General features: G+C 45.3%; 1 long non-coding RNA gene across 1 annotated transcript in view; it reads left to right on the plus strand.

The window, feature by feature from the left end:
- The first annotated feature begins 326 nt into the window (after positions 1-326).
- LOC119973650 overlaps positions 327-24,782 on the plus strand; it is a 118,563-nt gene continuing 94,107 nt past the window's right edge. The window contains exon 1 of the long non-coding RNA XR_005462360.1: positions 327-393. This is a non-coding gene — a long non-coding RNA (uncharacterized LOC119973650). The remainder of the gene's footprint in view (positions 394-24,782) is intronic.

Here is a 24,782-nt window from a genome sequence, read left to right on the forward strand (position 1 = left end):
GCCTGCTTGCTGTGACTGCCTTGGTCATTAATAGTCTTTGGAAAATGTTACCTTCACAGAAACATCCCAATTCTCCAAATCTTGCTCGAAGGTAGATAAATACGAACATTTTACTACCTATCTCAGCATATTTTCTTCCACATTACTCAAAAAATATTTTCCGCTGGCACACACATATATCATAGAAAGGACCTGATAATGTCACTTTTTTGGTTTTCAAAGGAAAACATAACAGCTTTGGTTTAATCTCTGTGTCTGCTATTTTTATATCTCTGTCTTATCTCATTCTGTATGGACAGGATTTTGCAGATTTCCTGCCCAGCCACTGGGAGAACCAGCAGGGAATATAACCCCTCTGATAACTGCCTGTCCCGCACCCATTTAATACTCCAGGTAAGTGTGGGATGCATCACGACTGAGAAGGCAGGTAAGACCTAAGGGGGATTGTCGGGTCTTGATGGAAACACCAAGGTGGAAGCACATTGAGAACATGTGTTTGTGGGGAGGCCAGCGGGGTCTCCTAGTCCCCAGTACATTACCTGGAGGGGTAATGTTAAATTCAGGTCTATGTCTATGCAGGCATATTTAATTATACATGAATGTGAAGTGAAAGTCACATGTGTGATGCATATTTTTATAATATTAGCAATCATGTAGAAAAATGTTTTCAGACATCACGCTGAGAACATTGTTTGATTGCTTTTTCATTTTGTAGTCATAGTTCCAAATAATGCATCAATAAAATCTGGAGTTGATTATGTCTGAATTGAAATCCACAATGGAGTACTACAGTACCTGATTCATGACTGAATTCACAATGCTCCCAATACAAATTAATCTCTATGACACCGTTTGGGGAAATTTACAAATTGGGTATTTCTTGTTGGCTTCTGAGGGAGGTAGGAATAATCTTTATTCATACCAGGTCTGGGTTACATCTGTGAACATTGTAGGAAAGAACCACAGCTACTAAATTTGTACAGTGTTGATTGTAGTCAGCTCATCCAAGAATGCTACCTTACTACCCTTTGAAAGTGACATGATAAATCCATCTGTTCATTACATCTCTGCTTTCAGGAATATAATATGGTGATAAAATTAGTCATGGATACAAAATGTAGACCACAGCATTGTATCTGACATACATACATGCAAATTGTTTATGAAGGCAGATTTGAGGGCAGCATGGTAGCACTGGGTAGCAGTGGGTAGCACTGTTGCCTCATGGCGCTGAGGTCCCAGCTCTAGGTCACTGTTCATATGGAGTTTGCACATTCTCCCCATGTTTGCGTGGTTTTCGCCCCCACAACCCAAAGATGTGCAGGGTAGGTAGATTGGCCATGCTAAATTGCCCCTTAATTGGAAAATAAATTGGATACTCTAAATTTTTTTTAAAAATGAAGGTGGTTTGGCATTTAGCCCATCGACAGATCCAGAAAATGACTGTCCTCCTGCATTTAAAGATTTAACCTCATCTACTGTCCCAAATCCAATCCAGTATAATGAAAATAAAGACTGTGGTGCAATTTTCCCAGCATCCTTTGGCACTAAACAGCCTCCGAGGAGGCTAAGATGGGGTCTTGATTTGCAATTCCAGTTATGTTTGGTTTTTGCGCAAGTTCACGAACACATGGCACCATCTTGGTAAAGGAGTTAACATCTGCACTAGGAAGGGCAGTCCGAAGGATCATTAAGGTATTGATTGACAATTAAATTGCCCACAGGTGCTCTTTAAAGAGGCTCCACACCATTTTAATGGTTGGTGGTTACCCAACTATCTCTCTCTCCTTCTCCGAATAACAACTAGCTGATTATCAATTGTTCAGACCAGGTGAGAATAGATGAACTGGCTCCCCTCTAATCAACCTCTTCAGTTGGACACAACGATGATTTAAATTTTCATGAATGTTGCAACACCCTAGGCGAGTGCATGGTCAGTTACAGCCCCACAGTCCCCAGATTCCCAACATAATTGAATTAACCAATAATTTCAGTATTTTCCTGAGATTTTTAGCCCTTGACTGCTCCAATGAGTTACAGGCATCAGATTTATCAGTAAAACATTAACAAACTGTTTATTTATAACAAGAATAAAAGATTAACATATAATGGAAATAATAGAACCACAGTCTATTCCCAAAACCCAGTTCCATCCTCCACCCAGACACACACAAGACAAACATACGCTAGTGTTAGGGATAGGATTAAAAATAACAGGGATTAAAAGGGTATGGGAGGTTTGAGGATCTTCGCTACTGAATGTAATCTATTCAGAATGCAATGTGTTGCAAATCATCATTGAGCTCGGATCTTTTAAAGGACTACCATCCATTTGTACTCCCAGGTATAGGTCTTCTTCAGGGGAATCACCTGCACACAGGAGATTCAGGTCTGCGCAATTCCATCTTGCAACCACCAGATGGACTCTCAGTCTCTCTGAGATAATACTGGAGTTCTCCACCAGAGTTGACAGCACATTCTACATCCACTCTGCCTCTAAACTGCTTTCCTGTTCGCTGTGAATCACAGAATCACACAATAATACATGCAGATGAGGCCCTTCGGCCCATCGGGCATGCACCGATGCATGACAAACACCTGACCCGCCTACCTGATCCCACTTGCCAGTATTTGGCCCATAGCCTTGAATGTTACGATGTGCCAAGTGTTCATCCAAGTACTTTTTAACGGATGTGAGGCAACCAGCCTCTACCACCCTCCCAGGTAATGCATTCCAGACCTTCACCACCCTCTGGGTAAAAAATGTTTCCTCAAATCCACCCCCCCAAACCTCCTTCCCCTCACCTTGAACTTCTGTCCCCCTCGTAATTTACCCTTCAACAGCTGCTCCCTATCCACCCTGTCTATGTCCCTCATAATCATAATCTTGTACACCTCGATCAGGTTGCCCCTCAGTCTTTTCTGCTCTGGTGAAAACACCCCAAGCCTATCCAACCTCTCTTCATAACTTAAATGTTCCATCGCAGGCAACATCCTGGTGAATAGCCTCTGCACCCCCTCCAGTGCAATCATATCCTCCCTACAATGTGGTGACCGGAATTGCACACAGTACTCCAGCTGTGGCCTCACCAAAGTTCAATTCAACTCCAACATGACCACCTTGCTTTTGTAATCTAAGTCTTGATGGATAACGGCATGTGTCACATATGCCTTTTTCACCACCCTATTAACCAGCATTCAGAGATCTATGGAATAATCTTTATTATTTTTAAATATCTTTATCATTGTTACAAGTAGGCTTACATTAACACTGCTATGAAGTTACTGTGAAAATCCCCTAGACCGCCGCATTTTCGGGTATCCAGAGGAAGAATTCAGAATGTCCAATTCACCTAGCAGTACGTCTTTCGGGACTTGTGAGAGGAAACCGGAGCAGACTCCGCACAGACGGTGACCCAAGCGGGAATCGAACCCAGGACCCTTGTTCTGGAAAATACAGAATGTGTCATTTGAAACATAGAAGTCTGCCGATATCTGGTCTGGGAGAGTGCAGGGAAAGATCCCACAAGAGGTTGGTGGCAGCTGAAAAGAGCAGAAACTGTGGCCAGCTCTTCTGTCAAAAATGCAGTCAATTTCAGTCTGTCAGAATTGTTATTACAACCTGCAGCAGGAGAAAGGGAAAAAGAAAAAAAGAGAGTTTGCATAGATTTCTTTGTGCTGTTGAAATATTGTAATGGACTGCCCCTTTAAGCCCCGTAGTCCTTTCCTTATCGGAGGTCCCGATCTCTCCCGCAAAAAATCACTAAGCGCGGGCTTCTCTCGCTCCTCCCACTCCCCCCACGCGCGAGGCAGCAGCCATCAGAAGAGAGCAGCAGAGGAGAGCAGCAGAACGCGAGGCAAGAACAGCTGACGGCCCGGGGGAGCTCCGTTCCCCTCAAGGAGGTGGAAGGCTCAAAGAAACGGCAGCAAGAATGAGGAGGATGAGAAGGAAGGTGTTTGTTGGTGGACTCAGCTGGGAAACAAGTAAGAAAGATTTAAGGGACTGCTTTTCTGGAGGTGGAGAGATTGTAGACTGCTTAATTAAAATGGATCCTGAAAGAGTAGACAGGGTATTGAATGGGGATCACAAACTTGATGGGAGAGTTATTGATCCCAAGAAAGCTCAGGCTATGAAGGGCAAGGTTGAAATAAAATTGGCCCAATCTAAGGAAGTGTACCAGCAGCAGCAACCAGCAGCAATGGGGAGGACAGAGGACAAAACACAGAGAACAGAGAAAACAGAGAAACAGCAACAGGAGAGAAGGGGAGGAGAACTACAAGAGAGAGAGAGTTTGAAGGTCCCCAACCAACCAGACAACATCCAAAATCACTAATCTGTTTACCTTTCTGTAGAGAAAGTGTTTACAACTTATTTTTAAAAAAGTATGTTAATAATAAAATAATTTAACCTGAAAAAGTGGTTATTAGCTTACTTCACTTCCTTAAAAACGCAGGACCCAGGACATCAATGCATTTAAGGGGTAAGTAGGTAAAATTCTTCGGTGAAGGTATGGGTTATACCGGGGGATAACTTGAAAGGAGAGTTTGACCTGAATAGCACCCACAGAAGCCTGTATCGGAGTCAGGGAGTGAGAATCCCTGTTCACCATTTTAGAATATTGGCCCTTTTTTTTGGTATAGGGGGAATTCTAAGACAGAGTGGTGGATGTACAAAAACATGGCGCCCAACGTGGGGCTCGAGCCCATAATTACGCCCAGCCTGTTTTTTTGCTTTCTCCATGGCATCCAGCGTGGAGGCCTAGAATATTAGAAGTTTCTAGGTAAAGCGAGGCTGGAATATTAGAAGTTTCTAGCTGAGCAGAATGGGGGCTACAGTAGGGGCTAGAATATTAGAAGTTTCTAGTTCCCAAGAAACGGTTGGAATATTAGAAGTTTCTAACCGGCACAAAGGCTAGAATATTAGAAGTTTCTGGTCTATGTGTGAGTCAGACTTTACCTGCCGAGTTTAGTCTGGAAAGGATATTCTGTGGATCGAGGGGACTGAAACTCAGGTTGGGTGTGAATCAGCAGACTAGAAGATGCTGACCCTGAGTGAAAGTCTGCAAGACATCTTGGTGACAGCACTAAAAATCTTGCATCCATTACTGGTAAAAGGAGGCCAAAAAATAAATCATCCTTAGAGTAAGGCAGATTGTGCGGAAAATTTTCTGGAAAATGGGGACGCCTAGAATTCAGAGACCAATAACCAATCGACCCTTAACTAAAACAGGAAGATAGTGCCTTAGTCAGCCTTGGATAGGGCCCAGAAAGGGTACTTATCCTTAATTTCAGATTGCAACTGAAAGGGACAACCAGGAACAGAACTTGAATTCCGAAAAATGGCAATGAGAATAATCCTCTTGCTCTGAAACATGGTCAAGAGAGTTGAAACAATGAAACAAGAGTAGAAAAGCTTAACAGAGGCAAAAAAAACTCCTGCAGAAGTGAAACTTAACCGCATGGAGGGGTCTCAAAATTTTGTTAAGAATAACTAAAACCCTACAGAATAGAGGTCCAAGATCTCAGTGGATAAATGTGTATGTGTGTGTTTAATAAGGATTTGTGAAATCCTACAGAGTAGAGATCCAAGATCTGAGTGGATGAATGTGTGTGTGCATGTCTAATAAGGAATTGTGAATTTCCTTTAATGTTTGTATTTTTAAAAAATGTTGTATTTTGTAAAGCCGATTTTCACATAAATTGGAAGTTATAAACAGCAGGCAGCAGTCAGCTGCTTTGCAGACTTTGAAATTGCTGCGTTGAAATTGAAACTGCATGGCTCCGCAGGGTCCTAGTGCCTGGTGATCACACAAAGTCATATGCAGAAATAATGATGTTTAGAATGTTAAATACCTTGAAGAACGAGCTTTAGAAAATAAAGATATTAAAACCAATTGATAATACAGAGGAAATTTGGGTGAAGCTACCCACTGAGACTGCAGGGAAAATAATCTGTGGAGCTGTAAAATGTAAAGACAAGATTGTTCAGATTCTGGGTACACATACAGTTGAATTAGAGAAGCATGGTATCTGGAGAAAAATAAATTGTATCACAATTTCTCACTCAGGGGTGCAATGACAGAAGGAGGAGGCTTAACATGCCTTAATTGTATGATGTACATCAATGATAAGGAAAATAAACCAGTTCAAAAATAAATGGTGGCAAAAGAAATCCGGAAGTCCTGGAGAGGGCAGTTCTGGGTTAATCAAATGAAAACAGAAGGTACAAATTAAAGAATAGGGCCCTCTCCACCCTTGATCTGTTCATTTGATTTTCAGATGGAAAAAATAAATAACGAACCAGTTCACAAGAAGGAAGAGAACTACACTCCAGAGAGGAATCTTGTAGACAGGATTGGGGGGGGGGGGGAAACTAATGATACAATTGGCTACATATTTGAGGGAATTAAATGACAGAACCCGGAGGAAAACTTTACGGGTTAGAAACAAATTAAAATATCAAATTATAACTGGACAGTGAAACCTCCGGTCAGACATCTCTAACTGGACATTAGCTGATGGGTGATCTGCGGTCTCCATGGGGTATGTACTACGCGGTGGAATTATTAAGGGTCTCGGCAGATAGCAGCGACTGACGAGGAACCCCAATGTGATAAATGACAATAGTTTAAGAATGTTTGTAGCTTGATACCACGGCGGGAAAATTGTTACCACTGCAGCAAAACAATATTGCATTGAAGAGCTGTAATCGTTATTTAAAAAAAAAATTCATGTAAATTGATAGGGACTGTTATATATATATGATAAGGGGGGTATGTGTGTCGTTAAAGAACTTGATCCGCATTTCTAAACTGTGTGAATGTTTTAATAGAGGGGTAGTTTAGTGTGTTTTCTTGATTTAACTATATAGTATATTACAAATAATATTGATGTTGTTTATATGCCATATTTAGTATGTAATAATTATTGTTCCCAAAGCCAAGAAGGAATGTTTCGATATTGATATTAAATTTTGTTAACAGTTGAAAATATGTAAAGTTGTAGCACACAGTCTATTTGTGTGGTTAGGTAATGAATAATGTGTTAAGATAAGATTTTTTTTTACTATGTATTTAACAATAGGGAGAATTTGTTTGAAAAAAAAGACGGTTCAATGTGGTTTTGCAAATGCTGTAATGAAAAATATACACTTTGTCAGAAAGATATTCTCTCATGTAAACCAGAGGTTGGCAGACTTACATGATTCACGACAATGTTAGACATTAATGGGGAAGTTAGGAATACAAGCAGGATCAATTGAACCTTTTAAATTAATGAAACAAAGGGGATCAGTGGGTGGTACAGGATATCACAATTACCCCATTCCAATCAGAAATGGAAAACAATTTGGACGACGGAAAAATGGGGCACATAACAGCCAGTGATGGACAAAAGATCTGTTTGGTTACTGATGAACTGAGTTGTGTGCTGGTTCTAAGGGACATGAGGAAGCTTATACGGTGCTGCTGTCCCAAGGAAGTAAAATGCTTTGGAGGTAGTGGAACACACGGAAAGCTATTGTGTTACCTTCCTGAGCGGCTATGGCTATGGTTCACGGTAATTGGACTGGAACGGAAAACAAGACTCTTATTGACACTGGTCTGTGATATGCATACAAATGACAAAGATCGGGGATGTATGTTAGTACAATTGGATGGGGGGAAAATAAACCAAATTATAGTAATGTTTCAAATGTCAAGACGGGGTGTTCTGTAAAATACAGAATGTGTCATTTGAAACATAGTAGTCTGCCGATATCTGGTCTGGGAGAGTGCAGGGAAAGATCCCACAAGAGGTTGGTGGCAGCTGAAAAGAGCAGAAACTGTGGCCAGCTCTTCTGTCAAAAATGCAGTCAATTTCAGTCTGTCAGAATTGTTATTACAACCTGCAGCAGGAGAAAGGGAAAAAGAAAAAAAGAGAGTTTGCATAGATTTCTTTGTGCTGTTGAAATATTGTAATGGACTGCCCCTTTAAGCCCCGTAGTCCTTTCCTTATCGGAGGTCCCGATCTCTCCCGCCAAAAATCACTAAGCGCGGGCTTCTCTCGCTCCTCCCACTCCCCCCACGCGCGAGGCAGCAGCCATCAGAAGAGAGCAGCAGAGGAGAGCAGCAGAACGCGAGGCAAGAACAGCTGACGGCCCGGGGGAGCTCCGTTCCCCTCAAGGAGGTGGAAGGCTCAAAGAAACGGCAGCAAGAATGAGGAGGATGAGAAGGAAGGTGTTTGTTGGTGGACTCAGCTGGGAAACAAGTAAGAAAGATTTAAGGGACTGCTTTTCTGGAGGTGGAGAGATTGTAGACTGCTTAATTAAAATGGATCCTGAAAGAGTAGACAGGGTATTGAATGGGGATCACAAACTTGATGGGAGAGTTATTGATCCCAAGAAAGCTCAGGCTATGAAGGGCAAGGTTGAAATAAAATTGGCGCAATCTAAGGAAGTGTACCAGCAGCAGCAACCAGCAGCAATGGGGAGGACAGAGGACAAAACACAGAGAACAGAGAAAACAGAGAAACAGCAACAGGAGAGAAGGGGAGGAGAACTACAAGAGAGAGAGAGTTTGAAGGTCCCCAACCAACCAGACAACATCCAAAATCACTAATCTGTTTACCTTTCTGTAGAGAAAGTGTTTACAACTTATTTTTAAAAAAATATGTTAATAATAAAATAATTTAACCTGAAAAAGTGGTTATTAGCTTACTTCACTTCCTTAAAAACGCAGGACCCAGGACATCAATGCATTTAAGGGGTAAGTAGGTAAAATTCTTCGGTGAAGGTATGGGTTATACCGGGGGATAACTTGAAAGGAGAGTTTGACCTGAATAGCACCCACAGAAGCCTGTATCGGAGTCAGGGAGTGAGAATCCCTGTTCACCATTTTAGAATATTGGCCCTTTTTTTTGGTATAGGGGGAATTCTAAGACAGAGTGGTGGATTTAGAAAAACACCCTGGTGCTGTGAAGCAACAGTGCTAACCACTGAGCCGCCCACGTGTACAAACATGCCAAGATCCCTTTGTTCCTTGGAACTTCCCAGTGTCAAGCCATTCATTGAATACTTCCTTGTCACATTATTCCTTACAAAGTGTATCACCTCACACTTTTCAGGGTAAAATTCTATCTGCCACTTTTCTGCCCATTTGACCGTCCTGTCTATATCATCCTGTAACCCAAGATACTCAACCTCACTGTGTTTTTTAATATAAATTTAGAGTACTGAATTATTTATATTTTTTCCAATTAAGGGGCAATTTAGCGTGGCCAATCCACCTAACCTGCATATCTTTGGTTGTGGGGGTGAAACCCACGCAGACACGGGGAGAATGTGCAAACTCCACACGGACTGTGACCCAGGGCCAAGATTCGAACCCAGGTCCTCAGCGCCAAAGTCCCAGTGCTAACCACTGTGCCACGTGCCACCCTACAACCTCACTGTTAACCACCCATCATTCACGAACATACTGATCCTACCCCCCATGTAGTCATTCATGTAATTTATATAAATGACAAACAATAGGTGACCCAGCACTGATCCGTATGGTATGCCACTGGACCCTGGCTTCCAGTCACTAAAGTAGCCATCTGTCATCATCCTCTGTCTCCTATAGCTAAGCCAATTTTGAATCCACCTTATGAAGTTACCCTGTATCCTATGTACATTTTCCCTCTTTTTAAGTCTTCCATTCAGGACCTTGTCAATGGATTTGCTGAAACCCATGTAAACTACATCAACTGCACTACCTTCATCGACAAACCTGGTCATGTGCTCAAAAAATCAATCAGATTTGTTACGCAGGACCTCCCTCTGACAAACCCATGCTGACTATTCCTTGCCTCTCCAAGTGGAGGTAGATTCTCTCCTTCAAAATCTTCCCGAATATTTTCCCTACCACTGATATGAGATTCATTGGTTTGTAGTTTTCTGGTTTATCTCTACACATTTTCTTAAAACAGTGGAACCACATTAGCTGTTCTCCAGTCCTTTACACCTTCCCCGAGGCCAGGAAGGAATTAATAGTTTGGGTCAGAGCCCCTGCAAACGCCTCCCTTGCTTCCCACATCATTCTGAGACAGAATTCATCTAGATCTGGAGATTTATCCACTTTTAAGCCTATCAACACTTCCAGTACCTTGTCACTCCTTGTGCAGAGATTATGGATGTATCGTGAAGAGAGTTCTCAGACTGCGCTGTTCCCAGCCATTCAGACAGAGGATTAAACTGTTACAAACCTGGTTGGCAAACCTGTTCGCAGCCTTTCAAACCAGTGGTTGCCTTCAGCGGTCTGGCTACTGCCTGCAGTCTTTTAAATAGGAGTGCCTTCCACAGGTCTGGCTGGGAGCCTCTTAAATCACCTGTCAAAGAGGGAGAGTGCCTTAAAGCTGCTTCAGGCCTGAATCTTTCACGGAACTGACAAAATGGGGCTCACTTCTTCTGTTCAAGAAGTTTCTGATAATCTCCACAAATCCCAAACGAGAATCTGTCCAAGGCCAGGATTTCAAACGGCTGATTGGTTGCCTGCCAAGTCCATCATCATGACATTGTGGGCTATGCCACAGAGCATACTGAATCATAGGGGATTTGCCAGATCAGTCCACATAGCAGCATGCAATGGGGGGCGGTTTCAGTTCAAAACCAAAAATCTGTGATTTTAAAACCAGCCAGCAGGACAGACATTAAACGAGGAACACAAAACCGACCAGGATTTTAGCAAGTTCCTTACATGAGGATATGTATTTTCCAAGTCAGAATTTAATTTACTGTTTCAACTGTGAACAAGAAGCAGCCAATTGAACAAAGTTTTCTTGGGTCAAAGAAAGAGAAAATTTATTCACCATTAAATCTGAGAAAAATAATAAAAACACAATGGGCGCGATTCTCCGTCCTGCCAGACCCATTTTCTGCCATGGTGCACCCCCGCCGAGAGTGGGATCCTCCGTCCAGGCAGCTGGCCAATGGGGTTTCCCATTGTGGCCATGCACACGCCTCCAGGAACACCGCGGGCCTGAATGCGCTGCCAGCGAAGTGGAGGATCCTGCCAATGGAGAATCTCGCTCAGTGTCAAGTATTTGGCTGTCATGTAGCTATTAGGGCATGCAGGCACAAACATACACATGCACACAAACACTCAAACACATGCACACAAGTACGCATATACAAGCACACAGACTCAAACATGCACATAAACACACACACACACATATATACACATCAGAGCTAAGGGAGGTTAAAGCCCTCAAAAAAGTTAAAGAAACTATATGGCGAAGTATCCTTTGATTGTATTTGATGTATAGATTTTAAACATTGTGGCTCATTTAGGTTTGCTGGTTTTGGACGTGTTATATGTTTAAGATGTTGTAATTGTTTTAAGATCTCGGCTCGCTGGTAGGTTTCTGGTAGAGTCGCTTTCGCAAACTAGGTGACACCCTCAGCAGCCCTCAGCTTGTTTCCTCTGTTGGCAACATTCTTGACACCACATGTGTCACTTGCAATCTCTCTCCAGTGACTGGTAGCCTTGCTTGGAAATACTTCATTCGAGTGTATTTCCATGAGATTTTGGATGTATCTCTCTGTGGTAATTATTGTTTCAATATCTCACACTTTATATTTTTAATGTCTCTTCAGTCGTCAGTTACAAGTTTCTATGGGTGTCTGGACTATAGGAAACATCTCTTTCTTCACATTCCGCTGAGGGTGATTTGTTGGTTTCTCACTTTTACCATGAAATGTCGTCTTGCATTTTTAAGCAGTTTCCTCTGTCCCAGTTCAAAGTACAATATTTCCAGTCATTTGAATGATGAAAAATCATCATCGGGATTCTCCAGTCCGCCATCCGAATGTTCCCGGGCGACGTGCCCGCGCCAGCAATGGGATTCTGCATTCCTGCCACTTGCCAATGGTTTTTCCCATTGTAACCATGCCACGGCACTGGGTGCCATTGCTGCCAGCGCTATGGAGAAACACCCACTGGTGGAGAATCACGCTGCATAACTTCAGAAATAAAGGAGCATAGCCTCGTGACACAATGTACTTGCTGAGGATTTTGAGCATCACTCAGAAATATTCATCTATCAGCATTCACTTGCTGCTGGAGTTTGAACAGGAGTTTTGAAACACAAGAAGTGATTTTCTGGCATAGTTTGCCAAGACTTAATCAACACCGTATCAACACATAGTCCAGAAATTCCCTGAGAATTTGAAACGAGTGAGTGCTGGCGTCTCGGACACCTTGTAGGAGTTACCAGGAGAAAGGAAGTTTTTGGGCACCTGAATTTTGCTAAGAATCTACTTTGCCTTGCAGGTGAAATTGGAGGTAGAGGCCAGGTAGAGCAGAATCACATTTTGCAGGACAGAGGGGCAGGATGGCAAGGTTGACTCTTCACTGCTGCATTTACAGGGGCGGGATTCTCCGAGCCCGCGCCGGGTCGGAGAATCGCCGGAAGGGCATGCGAATCCGGCCATGCTGCTCCGACACCGGGCTGCCGATTCTCCAGGGTCCGGAGAATCAACGGCAATTGCGCTGATGCGGTCGCCGTGGCGCCAGTCGGCTCCTGTGGCAATTCTGCGTGCTCGATGGGCTGAGTGCCCACCGAGTCCCACCGGCGTCGTTCACCTGTGGTTCTACCAGGCGGGACCTCAGTGTTCTGGTTGCAGGGGCCGTCCTGGTTGGGGGGGGGGAGGATGGGGCGTTGACTCCGGGGGAGGCCTCCACGTGGCCAGGCCCGCATCAGGGGCAAACTATTGGCGGGCGTGCTGATTCCAGGGGATGCCTATGTTCCTCCGCGCCGATTTACTGCAGGGCTCTGCCATGTTGCCTGCGGGCCGGTGCAGAGACGGGCGTGGCACGCATGCGGGACCCGTGCCGGCCGTGTATGGCCGGCTCTCGGTGTTGGAGCAATGCACAGCCATCCAGCGCCATTCTAGCCCCCAAGGAAGGGGAGAATGACTGGGCCTGGAGGCCCGTTGACACCAGTGTCGCTCATGCCGCTTTTGACACCGGCGTCAACACTTGGCCGGGATTTCGGAGAATCCAGCCCGGATATCCCTTCTCTGAAATTCTTTCTCTAGCACTTCTCGTGTCACAGTTGTGAATCCGTGCACGCTCTCTGTCAGCCCCTGAGCCATGTTGAAAAGTGCCTCACTGTGCTACCTTGCAGTCTTCACCAGAAGTAGCTGCATGGCCCACATATACAGCTCCATGAAAATTGCTTCAAACAGCACTTTGGAACATAGAAATCAGAAGCAAGAGTCGGCCATTTGGCACTTCAAGCCCCACTCTGCCACTCAATAAGACCATGGCTGATCTGTGTGTGGTCTCAATTCTATTGTTCTGTCTGCCTCCATCATCCTTCACTCCCTGCCTTCATAAATCTGTCTAATTCTGCCTTGAATAAATTAACCAACCTCCCCTGTCATAAACTAACGATCCTCTGAGAGAAGAAAATTCTCATTGCGCACGATTCAGTCACCGTGTTGTGCCTGGTGCAGAGTCATGTGCAATGGGTCAATCCCGCGAGAGCCCCAAATCTGGCCTCGCACCGGGCCGATTGCGTGTCACTCGACGCACTCCGCCCAGTGCGAATTGGATCACACCCTCGCTGGGCATAATTACGGAGACCCTATGTGCCCCGGCAGCTCAATACATCCACTTCATGGAAGAGGTATCCACCATACCCAACACCTCTCCCATCACCCAAGGCACCTTCCTATGCAATCGCAGAAGGTGTAACACCTGCCCCTTTACCTCTTCCATGCTTAACATCCCAGGCCCAAAACAGTCATTCCTGGTTAAGCAGTTTAACACTTGTATCTCTTCCAATTTGGTCTACTGCATTTGCTGCTCCCAATGTGGTCTCCTCTATATCGGAGAGATAAAACGCAGACTGGGTGATCGCTTTGCTGCGCCTGTGTGCATTCATGACCCTGATCTTCCCGTTGCTTGCCATTTTAACACAAGACCCCGCTCCCATGCACACATGTCTGTCCTTGGCCTGCTGCAATTTTCCTGTGAAGCTCAACGCAAACTGGAGGAACAACATCTCATCTTCCGATTAGGCACGCTACAGCCATCCGCTCTCAACATCGAATTCGACAACTTCAGATGATTAGCTCAACCCCACCTCCATCCCTTTGTTTTCATCCCGATTCATTTGAACTGTCTTTTACCATTTCTTTCTTTCTTGTCTGTCTTTACATATATTCCCCCCCATCTCTTCCTCCTTTTCCTTACCTTTCCTCCCCTTTGCTTCCACCTTCCCCTCTCTCCCACTCATGTCCCCCCTCCCCCCACATCTGCATTGGTCACAGCTTACCCTCTGATTTTAGTTTCTCTGCTGTTTGGCCTTTCATACCTTTTGTTCTCTCTGGAAACTGCCATTAGCACTCTTTTCCCTTGGTTTATGTGGCTATGACTCATCTGTCATTCCCTCACCCCACAGTATAAATATCTCTCACTTTCTATGTCTTTTAGTTTTGAGAAAGGGTCATCGGACGCGAAACGTTAGCTCTTTTTTCTCCCCACAGACGCTGCCAGACCTGCTGAGATTTCCAGCATTTTCTCTTCTGGTTTCAGATTCCAACATCCACAGTAATTTGCTTTTATGCATGATGAGGGGCCGCAGGTCCAGCGGTCATCCTTCAGTTTTCTCCCATTCCCGGCGGTTATGAGCTGCCTTCTCTGGGGTCCGGGGGGGGGGGGGGGGGGGGGGGGGGGGGGATATGCAGCTGCAGTTTGTTAGCCTCCTGAGTGTCAATTGCGAATCCGGCGAATCCCGCACTGTTTCCCATTAGAATCGATTGTATTCAGACGTGGCGCTGATGCTAGCCCCTCCAACAGTCTCTGAATCGTTCCAGGTGCGGCGGCAGTTTTGCTGTCATTGAAGTCCACAAATCCTGCCCCGGCACCAACACTTAGTCTCAGGGACGGAGAATCCCGCTCCACGGGTTTGAAAGGCACTACGAAAGGAACCTTTGGTGAGTTCTGCAGAGCATCATGTTGCTGCAGAGCATCTTGTAGATGGTACACACTGCTGCCACGGTGCATCGATGGTGGAGGGAGTGAATGTTTAAGATGGCAGATGGGGTGTTGCACAAGGGGTTGCTTTGTTTTGGAAAGCTGTTTGAGCCTTGTTGGAGCTGCATCATCCAGCCATGTGACAAATATTTCATCACACTCCTGACTCATACCTTGTAGGTTGTGGACTGGCTTTGGGGAGTCAGGAAGTGAGTTACTCACCCACTTGTAGCCACAGTATTTATTTGGCTAATCAATTTCAGTTTCTGGTCAACGATAACCCCCTGGATGTTACTAGTGGGGTTTCAATGATGGTAATGCCATTGAATGTCAAGGGGAGATGGTAGATTCTCTCTTCTTGAATATGGTCATCACTTGGCACTTTTGTGGCGCATATGTTACTTGCTACTTATCTGCGCAAGTCTGTTGTCTGGGTCTTGCTGCATATGAACAGGGGCTGCTGCAGAATTTGAGAAGTTGCAATCATCAGTGAACATCTCCACTTCTGACCTTATGATGGAGGAAAGGTCATTGAAGAAGCAGCTGAAGGTGGTTGGACTGAGGGGACTACCTTGAGGAACTTCTGCAGTGATGCCGTGGGATTGAGATGATTTACCTCCAGCAACCATAATCATCTTTCTTTGTGCTAGGTATGACTCCAGCCTGTGGAGAGTTTTCCCTCTGATTCCTATTGACTTCAGTTTTGCTGGGGTTCTTTAATGCCACACCCATTCAAATGCTGCCTTGGACTCAGGGGAGGTAACTCTTGCCTATCTGTTTGTGTTCTGCTCCTTTGCCCATATTTGGGACAAGGTCTATAATGAGGTCAGGAGCTGAGTGGCCCTTTTTAAAATTCTTTCATGGGAGATGGCAAGGCAAGCATTTATTGCCCATCCCTAATTGCCCTTGAGCTGAGTAGCCTGCTTCAGAGGGCAGTTAAGAGGCAACCACATTAGGTCTGGAGTCACATGAAGGCCTGACCAAGTAAGGATGGCAGATTTCCTTCCCCAATTTTAGTGAACCAGATTTTTTTTACAACAATCGATGATGGTTCATGATCATCAATACTGAGACCAGATTCATATTCCAGTTTCGGGCCTGCCCCCCCCGCCTCTGGCCCGCCCCCCCCCGCCTCAGGCCCGCCCCCCCCACCTCGGCCCCCCCGCCCCCCTCGGCCCCGCCCCCGCCCCCCCCCTCGCCCCCCCCCCCCCCCCCCCCCCGAAGGGCGCCGAAGTTCAGCTTGCCCGGGGCGGCAGCAACCCTAGGGCCGGCACTGAGAGGAGACTGTTGGAGTTGGATTGCAGTAATCCTGCTTTTTGTGGACAAAACACCCCTAGGCAATTTTCCACTTTGCCAAGTAGATCTTAGTGTTGCAGCTATACTGGAAACGTTGTACCAAGGGTGCAGCTATTTCTGGATACATATCTTCAGCACGACAGCAGGAATATTGTCAGGGCCCATTGTCTTTGTGGTATCCAGAGCTTTCAGCTGTTTTGCGATATCAAATGCATTGTCATTTGCTTCTCCAGCATTTAGAATGGGGATATTTGTGGAGCCTCCTCCTCCAGTGAATTATCTAATTATCCACCACCTTTCACGGCTGGATTGGCAGCACTGCAGAGCTTAGATGTGATCCATTTGGTTTTGTGATTGTTTAACTCTGTCTATTGCATGCTGCTTTTGTTACTTGGCATGTAAGTAGTCCTCCGTTGTGGCTTTTTTGATGTTGGTGCCTTCTTTTTAGGTATGTCTGATGGCTCCTCCTGGTATGTTGGAATGGTGGCACGGTGGTTAGCACTGCTGTCTCACAGCACCAGGGACCTGGGTTCAATTTCCACCTTGGGTTGCGGTCTGTGTGGAGTTTGTATGTTCTCTCCAGTCTGCGTGGGTTTTCTCTTTGTGCTCCGGTTTCCTTCCACAGTCGAATATGTGCAGGTTCGGTGGATTGGCCATGCTAAATTGCCCCTTGTGGTGCAGGTTAGCTATGGAGTTACAGGGACAGGGTAGGGTGGACAGCGGAGTGTAAATGGGTAGCTCATTCAAAAAGGGTCAGTGAAGACTCAATGGGTTGAATGGCCTCCTTCTGCACTGTCGGGATTCTGTTCTATGTTCTCCTGCACTTTTCATTGAGCCAGTGTTGATCCACTGGCTTCATGGTTATCAAAGAGTGGGGGATATGCCGGGCCGTAAGTTGACAGATTGTGGTTGAATATAATTCTGCCGTTGTTGATAACCTGGTTTGGTACCTTTTTCACCATTTCACTAAACTAAGTGCAGAAAGCTGTAGACTTTTAGTTTTCAATAGTTCAACTTATTGGTTCAGAATTTGCAACATGTGGCAAACGTTATTCGTACAAAAAAAGCCCTGGCAACATGTGACAAGAAAGAGCTCGACTGAGTTACAAATCACCACAGCAATTTGCACTGCTCCACTGCTGGCTTTGCAAAAAATGGGAGGGTGAAGTCAACCATGAAATGAGTTAAACTCACCACAGAAAGATAGGGCTGCTGTCTCATGGCGTAAAGACCCTGATATTACAGTTGTTTATGTTTCTAATGTCCTTCCACTAGGACACCAGTTAGCAATTAATAATAATTGTTCTGTACGTACCATTATAAAAACTATATTGCAACCAGGATGCAAGTTAAGCCCTGGGTTATTATATAAGGATGTAAATCCTTCTCAGAGATAAAGAAAAAGCATTAGTGAAGGCAGCCAGATGGTAGAACTAAAAGGAAACAAAAGGAATACAGATTGGAGAGTGTTTTAATGGATACAAATATTGATGATTGGGAATGCATAGGCTCTTAACATTCCTGGCAAACAAGAAATATTTCTGACCAGCTAACAGAATATTATTACATTCGCTTTGGTGTGAAGTGTTATAAAATATATATAGCTTTTGTGTAGGCAGCAGTTCCTTTTCGCTCATGAATTGCCATTGACCCTGTTACCTCTTAACGTGACTGTTCCAATGCTGAAATACTAATGGAAAATGCTGAAAACATTCAGTACAGACTTGAAACATTCATTCAGGCCTGAATTTTTCACAGGCGGGTCTATGACTTAGCAAAAATGGGATCAGAGACCCGATTCTGGGAGTCCTGCTCTTGAATCCGACACCCACCATTCTTGCCAGCAGGGTTGTGGTGGGGCAATGAGGGTGGGATGTTGTTTGCACATCCACATTTCACGGAGGCAGTTGTACATGTAAAAGTGCGGCTGCCTTCAAACCGATCCAATTTTTGTTCGTGGGATGTCCAAGTGGATGTGATACTGTTCAGGAAGAGGTCTACATCTACTGGAGAGGTAAGGATACCTTTTTTGGGGGGTAATTTACTCTTTTGGAGAGGTGACGGTATTTTGGGGAATGTTAAAAATAGAGATGATTGTACAAGCTGTTGGCATTTCCAATTTGGCATTTTTAAATTTAAAAATAAATGCAGTTTAATAAAGAATCAGAACTTGCTATTTCACTCTGCCTGTGACAGAAACCTGAGGGCTGTCAATACAAGATTTGTGCTGCATGCATGATTCTCTATCAGCATCCCAGTGGGGCCCCTGCCAGTTCAGTTTTATTGACAGCTCTAGTGGCTCTCAAGTCTTTGATGTAGGGCTATGAATATAAACACTTGATTTTATAATGAAGTCAGAACATGGAGGAAATGTTTACAAAAGCAAAATACCGTGGAGTCTTGGAATCTGAAATAAGAACAGAAAATGCCAGAAATACTCAGAAGGCCTGCCAGCATCTGTGGAGAGAGGAATTGAGTTGTGGGCTGCAATTTGACGGCTGGGTTGCTCCCAGTGAGGACCTGTGCCAGCTGGTTAGATCGCAGGAGAGGCCCAAAACTGATCATAATGGCCATCCACCTAAATGTCCATACCCGTATTGGGGACAACTGCAGCCGCTGTCTGCCTGACCTACCAAACACTTCCAGGACAACACTCTGTGTTTGGTTATATGCTGAAGGTCACTTTAACTCCCCTTGACTGTGTGCAGCCTCTGGCTGCACAGCTGAAGGCTATTGCTGATAATGGGGGCAGGGGGGGAGCGGTTACCTCAGTTGGCTGGACAGTTAGTTTATAATGTGGAGAAAGGCCAATAGTGTAACATCTAAGGTTACTTCACAAAGGCCCCATCTTCTCAACGTTGCCCCTCACCTGAGGTGTGGTAATCCTCAGGTTAAATCATCACCTCAAAGGGGAAAGCAGCTGATGGTCACCTAGGACTACAGCGACTTTACTTTATTGCGAATAAGGAATTGGCACAGTCCATTAAGCGAGAGCACTACTCAACCCTCAAGTGCATATCTGTAGGTCCACATGCCATGTCTCAGACGAGTGTTATTGCCTATCGTTCCAATCAAACTGTTATGAATGGACACTTTGCCTGAACCCTGGGGTCAACACCACAGAGGCAGCAGTCAACAATCAACCACCCAAGAGCTGGGCTGCAGCCCTGGGGGTATCTCCGTAACCAGAGGGTGAATGTGTGGATCAGGGGCGGGTACATGAGCATGGTCCCCCGAGTGTGCCCGGCAAGGGTCTGGGATCCAGGGTCTGGGGTCGAGTGGCTCCCTCTGTGGCCGGAGATGGTGTACAGGGTCAGGTCCTCTGGTACAGCTGGCTCAGTGGATGGCACTCTGTGACAAGGCGGGACCTATAAGGGCAGGAGGGTGTTTGGGGGTTTAAGGGTCCCGGGTGATGGCCTAGCTGTTTGTCTCTCTCTCCTTCTCAGATTCCTTACTCATATAGCAATATGGATGTATTGTTGACCCCATAGCATCTGCCCTCGTGGTCCTGGTGACAGGCCAAGTGGCCAGATGCCACAGAAGGTGGCGACAGCAGCGTCCACGGAGGCTTGAGGCGGCAGCCCATGTGCAGGGACCCACCCTACACCCTGAGGACCCGGCCGTCCATCAGGCCAGGGAGGAACCCAGAGGGAGATGCCGGCGATGGCCAAAAGCGTACAGACAACGTTGGTCATTTGAGCTAAGTCAGACAGCATGTGCTGCAGGAGGCTCCATCTCAGCATGGAGATGGTGCAGCACCTGTGACATGTCATTGCGGACTTTCCACCCTTGGAGGAGGACATCCCCTCCCGGTGGCCGTCAAGGTCACCGCAGCGCTGAACTTCTATGCCACGGGTTCAATCCAGGCCTCGAGCATCAGCATTTTTCTGCATTAGGGATAGGAAAGGCTTATAGGCACTCTTCTTACTCAGGCTGCATCGTCTCGCGATATCATCGCTGTTAGGCCTTAAGAGTCCTGGGATGCCACTCTATTAAATTTTAATAACCCACCCGCCACTCCCCCCCCCACCCCCCCTTCCCTTACTCAGGCTGCTCACCATGTTGCATTCACTTTCAGGGTCCCAACCACCCAGATCCTCAGGGTAGCCTCCTTCAGTCCCATCACACCCTGCCCCCAACCTCATGAGCCCTACACTCGCAGGTGCCCCATATCCCCTTGCAACTAACAGCTGACTAACTCAGCACTCATTATACTTTACTAGCAACACAGGCAGTAGACTGACACAGTGCTCTCAAAGCTTTGTCAACTACAGAGGCTGCAGACTGACTCAGTCAGCTCTAAAGATGTGTAAATGACACAGACAGCAGGCTTCAGGGCCACACTGCGATCCCCACCCTGGAGGCCCCTGAACCCCCCCCAACCCGAAACTCCTCCCCATTCCCAACATACTGCAACTGAGCAGCGGGCTCTATCTCCTTGAACTCCCTGGTGCGAGGTGGAGACATGTGTTGCTCATTTCCTTCCTCTGACTCGGAAGTCCTGCTTCCCATTTTTAAAAAGCAGTATTAATTTGCGCTAGGGTGATCTCACGCCTGATGCGTGGGATTGCAGTTAGGGCCCGCGAACTGGAAGCTCTCAATGTGACGCAGTGCATCAGAGGAACCCCAAATGTAGGTGGGGAGGGAATCGACCAGAGGAGTGAGGATCGAGTCAAGATAAGACAAAATAAGTTCGGTGGGGCAAGAGCATGCTCCACAATGGGCCTGCTGGGACAGTCCTTTTTGTGGCTTTTGGGAAGTAGGTAAAAGCGGACTGTCCGGAGTTGGGAGGCTATGAGGTTGGAAACCGTAGAGGGAAGGCAGCCGGAGGAAATGAGATCGCTAATTGTGTTGGAGATAATGGCTTGATGTTCAGTGGTCTGGTCATGGTCCAGGGGGAGGCAAGAGGAAGTATCTGAGGGTTGGCACTCAGCCTCTGCGAGGTAGAGGTCAGTGCGCCAGACGACAACAGCACCCCCCTTTGTCGGCAGGTTTGATGACAAAGTCAGGGTTGGACCTGACGGAGTGAAGAGCAGAAAGTTCAGCCTCCAGGACATTAGATATAGACCAGCCAAGAGCTGTAAAACTACAGCAAAATACCTGTTCATGATGTGCAGCTCACATATTGTTCTGTGTGCACAAATCAAAGGTAGCAGACAGGAATATTATCTTAGCATTTGTCCAAGCGCCTTCAGACTTGTACAAGTAAAGTCGAAAGAAAACCGGTGCAATGTGAGTGCCACTTAATGCCATAACTGTTGCAGCAAAAGGATGAGGATTCGTGATGGATGGGAGAGAGATTCAATTTTTCACCACAAGGGATTTCATAGATCTATTGACTAAAGCAAATCTTTTCGTTTCTCTTATGATGTTGCCTCAGATATTTCACTCTCACATGGCGAGAAAATCTGTTCTGATTGGACTTTCGTCGCAGCAGTAAATTTTACATCAAATCTTTTTGTGAACTCAGAGCCGATAACTCAGCCATTCCTCCACAAGTATAAGGTGACAGGGGACCTTGCGACTTCTCTCCATTTTTTTTAAACAATTGAACGATCGAAAATAAAATCATATGGCAGGAAAAGACCATTTTGATGAGAAGCAATATCACAGCATCATGAATGATGGAGAACAGATCAAGGCCGTTCAGCCCCATCATGCACCTATGGCAGAATTGTCCAATTCGACCCACTGCCCTGCCTTTTCCCCACAGCCCTGCAAATGTTTTCCCTTCAAACATTTATCCAATTTACTTCTAAAGGTTACCACTGAGTATGTTTCTCCTACCTTTGCAGGAATGCATTCCAGGTCATAAGCACTGGCTGTGTTTTTATTTTAAATGTTTCTTCATGTTGCTGAGTATTTGCAGCATTTTTTGTTTTAATTTCAGATTTCCAGCGTTCAGTGTTTTCCTCTTGTGCATAAAAAAAGCTTGGGTTTGATTACAAATCTGAGAGATCAAACCACCTGTCTGCCTTTTCAGCAATTTACATCCATTAATGGCACACTGAAGGTAGATGATAACTGCGAAACCATTCCTCGGGCCTGTTAGTCATTGCAATTACATACAGCTTCAATTTTAAATATGAATAAAGATCCAGGAAGCTGAACGGTAGGGAGAACGTTGGTTTATTCACAGTCAGAAGAATCTATTCTAAAACAGTAAATGCACACAGTGTAAATTCCGTTGGGACAACCAACATGCCGGTCCAGGCCGGTCTTTATACCAAATTATTATGGGCCCCAGCTGGGCAAGCCTCCACCCACTAACGGGGAAGCTCATATTCCACAAGTCCCACAGGGAGATCAACCTGGGTATCCCCATGGGCTTATGGGGTTTATTACAATATGGGAAGTCATACCTTGTTTCAGAGACCAGCACTTAAGAACAATCCTGTTCTGGAATGTGCATGAGCAGAATAACATGCACACCATCCTGACTGCAGAGCTATTGTTAAATAATTTGCAAATGTATACTGCAAAGTTCTGTGTCCAGGACTCACTCTCAAATTGGACGTCTAGATTTTCGATATCAGTGGTAAAGATACTTGTAAATGTGTTATGCTGCAATTGTCAGCAGTTCAGAATGTCTGCTCTTTGTTAATGTTTCTTGTGTGAGTTATTAAGACTCATTAGGCAGGCAATTAAGGTGGATGACAGGGAAAACAATCAGTTTTAATGTGCATCAAATAATCCCTGTGTTGACAGCAACAATCCTTAGATAAAAGTGTTCCAGGAAGTCCAGCTTGTGCTCTGTACAGAAATATCTCTCCGAACATCAACACTGTTTATTATGGCAATAGTTGCTACAGATCAGCAGATGGAACTGCGGAGAAAATCTTACTCTCAACAGAATATATTGGCTAAGAACTAATTATATGGCTGATTCAGGAAGGCAATTCCTCAAGAGATTTAGGTTCAGCTGCAAATTCTGACTGACCTCTATGTGAAGAATTACATAAGGATTTAAAATTTCAACCTGTTGCTGTGCCAGTAATTGCAAAAGTCACAGGAAGTGGTTAATATCATGGTCTGGGTTTATTCTGGATATTTGTAAAAGGCCTCAGCCCAAACCCGGCTGACCATTTCTTAACTTGCAGTAAGTTCTGTTCACCCTACACCCCAGTGCTTGCTGACCTACATTGGCTATTGGTTGGACAACAACCTGAATTTAAAATTCTCATTGCTGTGTCGAAATCACTCCATGACCATCTCTGTAACTTTCTCCAGTACTGCAACCTTCTGAGTACTCTGCATTCCACCATTTCTTGTCTCTTGTTTATCCCTGACTTCCTTCACCATATCATAATTTGCATCAAATAATTCCTGTGTTGACAGCAACAATGTTGAGGACAAAGTGTTCCAGGAAGTCCCGGAAGGCTGTGCCTCCCACTATCTAGGCCCTAAGCTCTGAAACTCCCTCCCTTAACCTCTGACTCGCCTCCATTTAAGATGCTCCTTAAAACCAACCACTTTGATGAAGCTTTCGGCTGCCAGTTGTAATGTCTCCTTCTTTGGCTCTTCTAAGTTTTGCCTGATAACTCTATTGTGAAGTGTCTTGGGACATGTTGCTATGTTAAGAGGCTCCAAATAAAGGCAAATTGTACACAAGAATCCGTTAGTCAGTGACAGACTCCTAGATTAATGTCATGGGCATATTTTCTATTTACTTTCCCAAAATCAAGGATCGACACCTTGAACAATTAGTTATGTATGGCTGGGATTCTCCGAAACGGCAGCTAAATGTTGATGTCAGCGTAATCACTGGAACATTTCATGCTGGTGTCAATGGGCCCCTTGGCCCAGTGATCACTTACCTGAAGAGGGCCAGCAGGGCACCGGAGTGCTCCATGCAGCTCCGGTTGTCGATACGGGGCCCTGCACTTCCGTCCATGGGTCCGTGCATGGCCCCCGACTGGCGCCGCGTGGACCATGCTCGCGCGACTGACGCTGATTCTCCAGTCCGCGGAGAATCGTGGGAAGGCGTCGGATCTGATCGCGGGTCTGACACCCCATTCTCCGTCCCCGTGCCGAGCATAATTTTGCCGCGGAGGCTCGGAGTATCCCAGCAATTATTTTTTACTACTGACAGATGGAAGACACTGGGTGCCAGTGCCTATACATTGAGATATATACGATGCATTTCTAAAATTACTTTAATATCATGAACATTAAAGTGGTGCACACTTCCTGAAATGAAATTATGACAGCTTATTAATTACATTGATTTAATTAATTTTTTCATCTATTGGTTTCCAAAGTAAAAGGCCGTTCCCCGTGATTTGGACGATTCAAGTAATAACATGATGAAGAAGGAAATCATATATATATAACACATTGGAAAGGAAGAGGGACAGGTTTGGAACCAGGATTAGAAAACATAGAACATGTGAATTAGGAGCAGGAGTAGGCTATTCGGCCCCTCAAACCTGCTCCCGCCATTTACCTCATTCCTTCAATAAGGAGACCAATACTGTCCAC

Source organism: Scyliorhinus canicula, chromosome 11, assembly GCF_902713615.1.
Source record: "Scyliorhinus canicula chromosome 11, sScyCan1.1, whole genome shotgun sequence".
Classification (NCBI taxonomy): domain Eukaryota; kingdom Metazoa; phylum Chordata; class Chondrichthyes; order Carcharhiniformes; family Scyliorhinidae; genus Scyliorhinus; species Scyliorhinus canicula.